The sequence below is a fragment of the Phasianus colchicus genome, chromosome 1 (assembly GCF_987193195.1).
Source record: "Phasianus colchicus chromosome 1, bPhaCol1.hap1.1, whole genome shotgun sequence".
Classification (NCBI taxonomy): Eukaryota; Metazoa; Chordata; class Aves; order Galliformes; family Phasianidae; genus Phasianus; species Phasianus colchicus.
In genome coordinates this window covers 36,814,552-36,825,553 of record NC_143436.1, presented here as the reverse complement: position 1 = coordinate 36,825,553, position 11,002 = coordinate 36,814,552, and the positions used below count along the sequence as shown (strand labels likewise).

Sequence of the window (11,002 nt, the reverse complement as noted above, 5' to 3'; positions counted from 1 at the left end):
AATTCATTCATTTGATTTATTTGTTTTCCCTAATAGCACAAGAGATTTCAGTCGAATATTTATTTGGAAGAGCTTGGTATATAAAGAAATGTGAAGAAAAACAAATGTTTTTGTTCCATTCAGATTAGCTGGCTGCAGTGCAGAGGGAGAATTCACAGCCCATGTAGACACAGAAGAAAAGCCAGTATAAATGTTTGCTTTACAGTATTCAATAAGAAGCGCTAGGGGCATAACTTGTTCCTAGGGAAGACTGTCTGAGCTCTGCTTTCTGCGTTAACCACAAACCTCACAATGCTTTCAGTTCTTCAGACTCATTGTCTTCCTTTGACTTTTGTATAGATGCCCTAATTAGTAGTGGGGTACCACTACAAGGCATGCAGAACACAGAGTTGTTGTACTGGTGCATATTCACTCGAAAGGAAAGGAGAATCTCTTTTTTTGGTGTGTTTTTTTGTTTTTTTTGTTTGTTTGTTTTGAGAGAGAACAGAGGTTCAGCAAGCTGTGTGCAGATGGCCTGCTTGCCTGATTTATGGACTTCAGTACCATAGTATTTACATTAAAGAGGGCAATGACTAATTCAAACTTTCTACTCTCCAGAGCATTCTATTTGGATCTGGAAGCAGAAGGGAAAGATATGAGAGCGAATGAACACAGTAAGATAAAATAGGTTCCTGCAGTTCCTTTTTTTCTTATAGTTACTATAATTCAGTCTATCCAACTTAGATGTTGGGATTACTCTCCATTAGTTATATAGGAAACACTGACTGATGGTCTTGGTGAAATTATACTTTCAAGTACGGGTTGAAAATACTGCTTGAAAGCACTGATGCTGTCCTGAAAGAAGATGTCATCATGGTAGTGGTAACAACTAAACCTGTGCTGATGAAGATGGCCAGCTGTTGTAGAAGCAGTGTAGCAAATTGTCCACTATCATGCAGTCAAGTTTGTAACCTAATAGAAAGCTGTCCTATGATCTCCTAGGTTTGGCCGTACAGTTGTCACAAAAAGAGGCAACCCAAACCTAAGCTTTTGGACACGTGCTGTGATGTGGGAGACGGGGACACATTGCTAGTGTAAATGACATCATTTACACTAGCAGTAGGCAGAAAAGGAAATAGGATGATGTATCCCTCTTCTCCATTATCTATCTGCACCTGATCTATCTTTCTGCTAATATTTCTTTCAGCAAAATGCTGAAATGTAGTGATTGAGCACATGAAGGCTCAAGAGCACTGCAGATTTCTTCAGTGTATAGATATGTTTCAATTTAGCTTGTTTTGTTTTTAAATATTTCAGATAAGGAATACTATCACAAAAGCAAAAATGTCAGTTTTATTCTTAAAAATCAACTTCTCAGTCTCATGCATGTAGATGCGAAAATATTTTCCAATATACTTCACACCTGGAAAATACAGCATCATCAAACATAAATGACTTTTAATCCAAGAAAGTCATTTGAATCTTCCCATCTTGATAAAACGGAAAAAGTTCATTTGGACTTCACATTAATGACATTTCAACAGTATCAGAATGAAATAGGTCTGTTTTCATACCTAATATTTTTTTAGACATTATGTTCCATGTTTTTTAATGATTTAATGGTTCTGTCAGTTGAAGACAGAAATTCCATTTTGTAACTAGCTCTTGTTTTTTAGGAAAGCTGGAAAAAATGATCGTGGAAGTCTCAAAAAACAGAAAACCAATAAAATTTAGTATTTCTTAATGTTTGGATTTTATACTAATGCCATGAATGTTGGTGGCCTGATACCGTGGTTTGGCAGTCCTGCTTTCATTGAAATCCTAAATATTTTTCAGTTCAGCTGTGTTCTCAGACATTTGTGCCTATGAAAAATTTGCATATGAATGAGGCATCTGTGCACAGATGAGCCCATTTGTTCTTCATTATCCATTATTATTCGTTATTCAGTCACTTATGAATATCAACACATTTTGGAAACTTCTACTGTTTCAGAAATGCTATATAAACAGGATTGACCAGTCCTCAAACTAAATCTCAAATACTTATTGTGATAAAAACTGTAACTTTTGCTGCTCCAGAACTAGAAGAAAAGGCACCATGGTTACAGCAATGGAGAAATGAGGGAAGTGAAGTGACTCACCTGACACACTGCAGTAGGTTAGTGATGGACTCCTGTATCTTCCTGTATCCACCTCAGCTTGAATTCCAAGAATTCTCTGTTCCTCTGGTAGTGTTAATGCACTGAAATGCTTTCATGACCTTTTCCTTGTACTTGTCCAAAAAGAGTAACTGTTGACTTATGCTGCTAGACTCATATGGGGCAGATTAATTTCTAAGCTGTGATTTTTCACAACTGAAATGTCCTTTGAGTAGTAGAGGAATGGAAATAGCTGTTATTATAGTGCATATGCTAAAGGAAAAAAGATCTTATTAAAGACTTTCTTGAAATATATACAGAACTCCTCTGGCCTACTTACTGATATTTATGATAGTTTCTCTGTTTTTACTTCTGTATCTTCTGACTCCTATTTCTTCCATACTATTCCATACTATTTCTTCCATGATAGCAAACTATACAAAACTTGCTAGAGACTGTCTCCCTATAGACCAACCACAATTAAAATCGTTACTTATTATAGCCTACAATTATACATATGTGGAATCAAGCTAAAAACGATATGCTCCATGACTTTAAATATTTTCTCTTTGTAAATACTATTAACTTCTAAGACACTACAGCCAAATAATGTGTAAGGATCTGGTATTATGAAAAGTTTTTATAAATATTTGTTTTAAAAGCTTTATAAATTTCTAATCAAATGTTGGAATAATGCAACGTAAAATTAAGCTAAATGTTACTGACCTTAAACTGAATAAGAATTGAAATTATGCCTTCACATCAGACCTGCTACTTCAATGCACTTTTGATGAAATGACAGCTGAAAGATTTGAGAAGGGTTCTGCATGCTGTCACTTTGACATCAGGGCTAATCTTTTCAGACTGTTGGCAAAATGAGTTGGCTGTAATCAGGCTGAGGTTTAAAATTTACATAATTCATTATACAGTTGTCTTCTGGTTTGGATTTGGTTGAGAAGAGCAAGTAGGCACCACTGAAAAAAGGATTTTCATTCTGGTCTGCCAGGAGACTCAGAAGATCAAAATCTGGCTTTTCAAGTGATGGAATTCCTATGGAATCTGGTGACAGTGTACAATTTTCATGTCGGCAATATTCAGTTTGTTTCCATTAGAGAGGCTAGAAGCTTTTTTTTTTTTTTTTCCTGCCTGCTAGTATGCTACAGCATTCACACCTGCCAGAAATGTCAGAATGTTTATTCCAAGAATAAAAATGTGGGCATGTGTCCACCTCCCAAAATAAATAGCGCAGCAGATATATTCTGTAGCACCTCCAATACTCACAGGTTAGAGTTAGTCACTCTTCCTGTAAGAGGGTGGCCATCAATCACTGTCAGGGGGAGCCTTGAGTTTGGAATCAGGAACAAGGGTACATGGATCATTGGACAAGACACACAAGGAAACAGTAGGGAAGATTTGCCTCTTTATATGTGTAAATGGCAGCACAATAAAGTCCCCAGAGCATGTGGGACTGAGGAAAGAAAAATTGCAGTATGGCGAGTTTGTTGGTTTGCCAAACAAATTATCTCTCAATCAGAAACTTCTCTTCCCACAAGACCACAGGGTGAATGTTTTCATAATAAATAATAAAAAAAAACATTAATTTTTTTGTTCCTACCAGTGGAACATACTCATCTGCATTGATTTACTGGAAAAGGAGAAATCTTTGTTCTATTGTGAAGTGGTACAATTTTAAGATGGCAAATGCATAACACCAGAAGTGATATTCAGGGACTAATTTTGTCTGTCAAACTTGCTCTTTTCAAATAAGTTCTAATAAACTTGTCTACTTTCAAAATCTTCTATTTACATGATCTGAAACTAAAACAGAACAAGTCATAAAACCTTTGCAGGGAAACGGCAATCTTGCATTGTCTTTAAAGCAGTGGAATAGGAACTGGCTAAATTTCTGGCTGTGTCGTAGACTCCTTGGGTAACCCTGGCAGGTCATCTAATCTCTCCTTGCCTCAGAATTTACTGAGAGAAAAATACTCCCTTTGAACTTGTTGCTTAACGAGGCAAGTATTAGGGGACAGGTGGCATGACCTGAATTCATATGACTTAGAGAAGCACAAACAGTGCTTCAGGAGAGAGAAACATGTCAGTTTTGGGCTTCCTGTCTGGTCATAGCAGGGGAATAAGAATCTCCTTCAGCGGTTAATATAGTCCAGCTATGATCTGAAGGGCCCTTGAACAATATGTCTTTTTATGCATTCACATCCAAAGAAAATTTCCCATTTGACATTTGACTTATCATGTTGCTCCAAACATGATTATTTTTTTTTTTCCCATTCAGTTATGATCTCCTTCAGAATAGTTGTTCACTGCTTTCTTCTTTGTGTTTCACGGCTACAGTCATCTTCATAAGAAATACTGCAGGACAAAACTCCTCTCATGCATGACCTCTTCTAAATGCAGGACAATGATAACCCTGCCCATGGCCCTGGGATCCCATTCGCCAGTTGTTGAAGAACTCCTGTAAATGTCTGACATTTGATGACGTCAGGTAGCCACGATGACTGACTATCCACACATTAGCTCTCCCCATGGTTTTGAAAGTTCTTCATTGTCCTCACAGGCAACCAAAATCAGAAGCATGGAAACGACACATTTCCCTCTTCTGAAGGCTTTTCCACATCTACAATCATTGCAAATTCAATGTTTCCATCTTTTTTCTGAAATCTATTTTACAAGATGTTTGGAGCAATGCTTTGGTCAAAGTACTGTCAGTATCAGTGACTCATCTTTCTGAACGACATCTAAGGTGAGAGCTGAAAACAAGAAGGAACGTTTTGGCTGCCAAACAGCTGCTTATTCACACAGCATCTATGTCCTCCATTCTCTACAAAAATTTTTTTGAAACAACGAGGCTTGTAAAATACTAAAATATTATGAACAAAGCATAATCGCAATCCAAGAACAGATGGAAAGCTGTGCCAGAAAATGTAATTGCAATATTTATTCTATTTATATATCTAATTATGTTGAACTAAATATAATTGAAATTTTAAAATTCAACTATTCTGTTTGCGAATGATGGTTCAGGAAACTGCATCCATTAAATCTGTAGTCTTTCTACAGAAGGAATCTATTTCAACAAAAGGGATGAAACATATCTAGTACCTCTGATCAAGGCGCTGTCTGAAGAAGTGCAAGAATTTGTTTCAAACTTCTAATATGACTGCAGACTAGAGGGATTTGGAGCTACAACATACATACTGACTGTTGTTCCAAGACCATTCTGTTTTCTATCTTGCTTTCTTTATTTTCTTTTTCTCCTCTCCAATCCATTGAACCCTAGTGAATCTTGACCCAAATTTGCATTTCTATCAATTTTCCTTGCTTTCCACACCCCCTAGAAGCCCCACAAATGTGACAGATTAACAGGTTCTCTAAGAACAAATAAAGGAATGATGTCAAAGTAGAACACCTAACGTTCTCAAAACAAAATATTGTCTATTTCTTTGCACGGTGAGTCAAAGGCAGGGAAAATGTATTGCCTCCCAGTACTCCACACCCATAGGTTTTAATGATTGCTTTCCAATTAATTAGGTATAGTTTTTTAAAGGTACAGTAACATCTGAGCAAGGAAGCTAGAAATATCTTACCTAAAAAAAAAAAAAAAAAAAAAAAGACTTTTAGCTTTCTTAAATGCATGTAAGGATAAATACCTCATCAAAAACCACAGAGTTTTGTAAGTCTATGGAAAATGCTTGCTGGTCTTCAAAATTTCTGAATTTAATGTTTATTTCTCAGCATGAAGTGTAACCAGTGAAACATACATAAACAGAATATCATACAATGCTACAGATTCCTGGATTCCTAGATATGGAGAAGAACTGTGGAGATTTGCTTGTTTGCAACCCATGAATTAATACTATGACAAATGTGTGTACCCAGAAAACAAACACCTGGCAAAAAAAGCCTAGTAGTTGTTGGCCAAGGCAACTGTTAGTCTAAATGCAACAACTATCTGGTTAAATATTTAAAGCTTCATTTATTACATATTAAACACATTACATATAAACATATTATTAGCCTATTACATATAAAATATGTAATTAGCTTCATTCTAAGAATGTTCAATGAAATCTTTGAATTTCTTTGAGAAATTTCATATGATAGGAATTTCAATTTGTGTAAGATTCTTGATGCCATAGGTTAGTTAAAAGACTTTGATTTTGTCTTTCTCCTAGTTGTTTCTAACAAAATAAAGAATCAATCTCATATGATGTTTGGCACTTTGTAATGCAAAAGGCCATGCATGAAAACTTCTTATAAGGTATCAAGAATGATATGAAGTTTTGGGACAAAATGAGAGCAGATGATGAGCTGAGGTAAGTAGTAATGACTCCAGAGTTTAGCTGATAAAAAAAAAAAAAAGTGCCAGTCAAATTTGGGTTTGAAGTTTTGCTTTCAAAATTATTTTTTTACTTCACTCATCTAATAGGGGAACAGACTGATGCTTTGAAATTAAATTAGGCAAGCTGTTAATGAAGACTAATTGCTTTGCATAATTTGAAATACGTAGAGGGTTCCATTGATCTGTGCAAGCTATACTTGGGTTAGCATCAGGGCTGAAGAAAGACTTCTCCAAACCATTTTCCATCCTCCTTATCCATCCTTCCAAATTGAGAGCCATAATGCCCCTCAGAAAGTTATAGCAACCCAGGAATATGTGTCATTGCTCTTTCACTTAGCTCTGTTATATATCTTAGCTGCACTTTCATATTCTGCTCACAAAGGAACAAACTGTCCTCTCCACTCAGTGCAACATTCTCATTTCAGTGACAGATCCCCTTCTCACGCCTTGCTCGAGAAAATCTTGTTACACCATGAGAGCCAAGAGTCAGAGTTTTCCCTGTGAGTTTTATGCTTCAAGAGGTGTATTTGTGGAATAGGACCAGAGGCTGCAGGCAGAGGCATGAGGGGAAAGCTCATGTTGCCCATCATGGGCTACATTAGGCAGCTTCTCAAAGGAGTCGATCCCTGGAAGCAAGAGCAAACTTCAGTCAGGGTGGCCAAGGCCTTGTCTTCCCTCATCCTGGTGGCCCATTCCCATGTTCTCCCCTCCAGTGATATGGGCAGACATCAAGACTTTCCAGGAAGCTTGTTCAAAACAGAAAACTAATCAGATTTTTTTTCCCCTGGGTTGATTTTTGGCTGAACTAACTCACCACCTACCAGACATGAGGGAGAATGAACAGGAATGTACAGCCGGAGGTGGAGGTGGGACTTGCCACACCACAGACTTAGATCAGCTTAAAATCCTGTTGAACTGCACTCCTGAGGGTCATTTGCAGCCTAGTTTCTCTATATAAAAGTAAAAGAGTCACCAGAGAGCAGTAGGCTTTGCGTGAGGTGAGTTGGAGCACCTAGGTTAACTGCCTGCAGTCGGCAGTGTGACCTCCCATGTAGAAACATGCTGTTATGCACTAATGATGCTCTGGACACACTTGGGTGACTGGTGGGTTGGAGCTTTCCCCCAGTGTTTATTGATTTAGCAAACATAAGGAAAGGAGTTCCAAATCTGGCAGTTATTAGTGAGCCCATGCTCTAGCCTGCTTGCAAACACTTAACATTCTGAAACATTTTCAGAAGAGCCCATTTCAACACAGTTTGATTTCACTCAGTTATTCTCTTTGCAGGTGGTTACCTCACTGGTAACATCTCATCCTCCTCTTCCATTCAGTTTTCTTACTAGCAGCAACACTTCTGTGTTAAAATACAACTGAGGCCAGCAACTCTGGGAACACTCACATGTCTCAATTTTAATCATGTAAATTCATGTGTCTGAGTGAGAAAAGTAACCTCTTCCCAGTCTGCTGATGTACTTGCTGGAAAAATGAACTGTTCCAGCAGCAGATGAGTTGTGCTTCCTATCCAAATTACTGAGGAAGATTCAGTTGCTCTCTAGTGATCACATAGAGATACTACGGAAACTAAATTCTAGAACAGGCATACAAAAATAGCATTGCTTTTCTTTATCTGCAGTGTGAACTGTGCACACATATAGCCAGGTGGGATAAACTTCTGTATTGTTCACTTTGAGGTCATCCCATCACTAAAGCATACATCTCATACAATGTAGATAGGTAAAAGATTGAGAAATAGCTGGATCCCTTTCTGGCCACAAATCAACACCACTACTCAGTTTGAGTGGAGTTGTTCTTGGTTTACACTGAGGTAAGTGAGAGGAAAATCAGACAGTGCAAGCATTTGGAGAAACTTTTGCTGAAGTACAGAAGTTTTGTAGATGAACTCAGTTTCTGAAAATGCGAGTTACAGCACTATTTTGTCAAAGGTCTACTATAATTACAGCCACAGAAAAGTACTCACATACTTATTTCTGGAGAACAGTGACATCTAGTGAGCATCCTGACCAGTACTAAGCATTCCCTGGGGTCCTCTTTTAAGACTGAGCTTAGTATCTGGGTTTAGTTCGCTTTTCTGCTGTTTGTATACTGCAGTTCCTCAAATCTCAACTGCATGTGCTCCTATTCTCTGACAAGGTCTAATAGCTGTTGAGCAAAGTTGCTGTGACCCAGGATGGTAAGGGAGTGAGGCAACTTCAAAGTGTAAACTAAAGTAAAGCACAGTAAGTAAAATCGTGCCATCAGTATCCACAATTAGTCACTTCATTAGCACTTGATCTTTAAAAGCTGGAGAGGTAATCTTCCAGCTGTGTCATAAATAACCATTATATACAGTTCTATCTGCCAGGCTGTAGACATGTGTTTTATTATATAATATATATATTATATTACTATTATTATTATGAAAGGTACTGGACCCGATTCAGTGGTGGGTTTTTTTTAAGTAGTTTAAGCATAAGGAAATAGTTTTTCTACATCTATACCAGTTTAAAAGGCAGAATCCTCTTACACCTAGATTATCAAGAGACTACTTTTCTCTGTCAGCACCTGAAGTAACACAGCAATAATGACAGAAAAGTCTGAACTGCTTGAAATCCAAAGGTGATTAAATTTTTATATTATACACTATGTAGATCCTAAAACTATAGGATGAGAAAATTATTGCACGAGTGCCTTAGCGTAAAGTACTTGAATGGATGAAATCCCTGCTGTAATGTGAGTTTTGATTGTTTCCTATATCATGGCATTTACATGGGTTTTTTTCTTTCTTTTTTTTCCTTTTCCTCACTGCAAATGCTGAAAGTGTGCATGCGTCTGAGGAAAAGTTGTGCAAATATCTCAGATGTCAGCAACAGATACTCAAGGCTACTCCACTGCATCAAGGCTCTCATTATTTTATCTCAGGCAAAAGTGTAGTATGCGGTATGCAGATGTTGTACCTTCAGGAGTGGGCACAACAGGACCAAAGTTTTCTGACAAATGTAATCTTGATGTTTCTCAATTTTTCTGTCTGTCTTTTCTACTGTAACTTTTATGTAACACCGTTAAAGTCAAACATGTCTCTAGAATCTTTCCTAATCTCTACCAGGTAGATAGACTGAATTTTGCAGAAGGCAGCTGTTGAACCCAGGTACAGGCTTACCTTCTTAGAAGAGCACTGCTGATTGTCCTAACCCTGCTACCACCACTGTCTCTCAAATACTGTTTGACCTCTCTTGACTTTCCTGCAGAGATCTACTGAAGAGTTGAATGTAATGAGGGAAAGAGCTACAGCAAATGAGAAACATGATTATGTGGCAGCTGGGTTACTGGGAGAAGCCACAGCGATGTGATAAAAACAGCTTGTGTGATGAGGAGAAAAACTGATTTCCCCCTTTACACCACATCAAATGGGTGTTTTAAGAATAAAGCTACAACAGTTAAGAAATGATGTCAATAAGAAGAATTGTTGTTTCCTTCCTCTCTCCTAAGACATGTATTTTAGTTTCTCAGAGAGTACATAAAGCAATGAATTTCTAACATTAATATTAAGCATCCAAGAAAGGGTTTCAAAGTCAGTTGAGAGGTCTGAGCCTCTCTGGCCTAGGAATGTATCAAAATCAGATAAAACCAGAACAGCAAGGCTGTACTTTGCCATTCTCAGCTAGTTTAAAAGTATGTAGAACTTAGTAATGGACTATAAACAATGAGGTATTTGGCTTGGCTGTGTTAGTGTAAACATGATGTTTCAATTGAAACCTTCTATATCAGATTATTTTTCTCTTCAGTTTGCATTCTATAAATAACTTGGAATAGAATAGATTCCCAGGAGTCATCAACAAGTTGAAATCGTTACACTGACAACATCCTCTCTGACCTGAGCCACTTTGAGTATTATGGGCTATTTTCCTTCTCAGAGAACCAGCTGCTGGAGGATGAGTGATGCATTTTGCCTGTGGCTTAATAGCTATTTTCTGGTAGTAAAGTGTAGTGAAAAGCAACAATATCGATTCAGAAATGGTTATTAGTAAAATTACAATCTTGTAAATTTACTTGTAACCCTATCTTGTTAGGGTTTCTCTCAATTTGAAAAAAAAGTATCTGTGATTATTTTTATACCAATGATGATTGAGTAATACAGAAACATGTATTTTTGAGTTAGGTTTGGGGTTGGATTGGGTTTATTTTAAACTGAGAAATGCTGTGTATAAATACAAAAATTCTATGCTTTTTCTTAGCTGAGGATCATTTTCAAGTGTTAGAAGATAAAATACATTATCCACAAAACACTGAACATTTTTTTAAAGACCCAAAACACAAATTTACAGTTCTTCAACTTTTCCCTTTATGCTGCAAGGTAGAAAGTGTATAAAATGCTTTGTGCTTTGTGTACAGTATTTTGTCATGAATATTTAATTATGTTTTGGAAGCAGTTGATGTACCAGTGTACAAGCAGCTCTAATGTGAAAACACAACTGAGAAAAGATTAAACCACGAATGCATGCCACTGGAAAGAGCAAGATCTGTCTCAGA

At 37.2% G+C, this 11,002-nt stretch overlaps 1 long non-coding RNA gene across 1 annotated transcript; it reads left to right on the top strand.

The window, feature by feature from the left end:
* Positions 1-8,083: 8,083 nt before the first annotated feature.
* LOC116226679 (uncharacterized) lies at positions 8,084-9,908 on the top strand. Its single transcript, XR_004166387.2, has 3 exons — positions 8,084-8,300; positions 9,006-9,091; positions 9,721-9,908. It is a non-coding gene; the product is annotated as an uncharacterized LOC116226679 (long non-coding RNA).
* Positions 9,909-11,002: the final 1,094 nt, after the last annotated feature.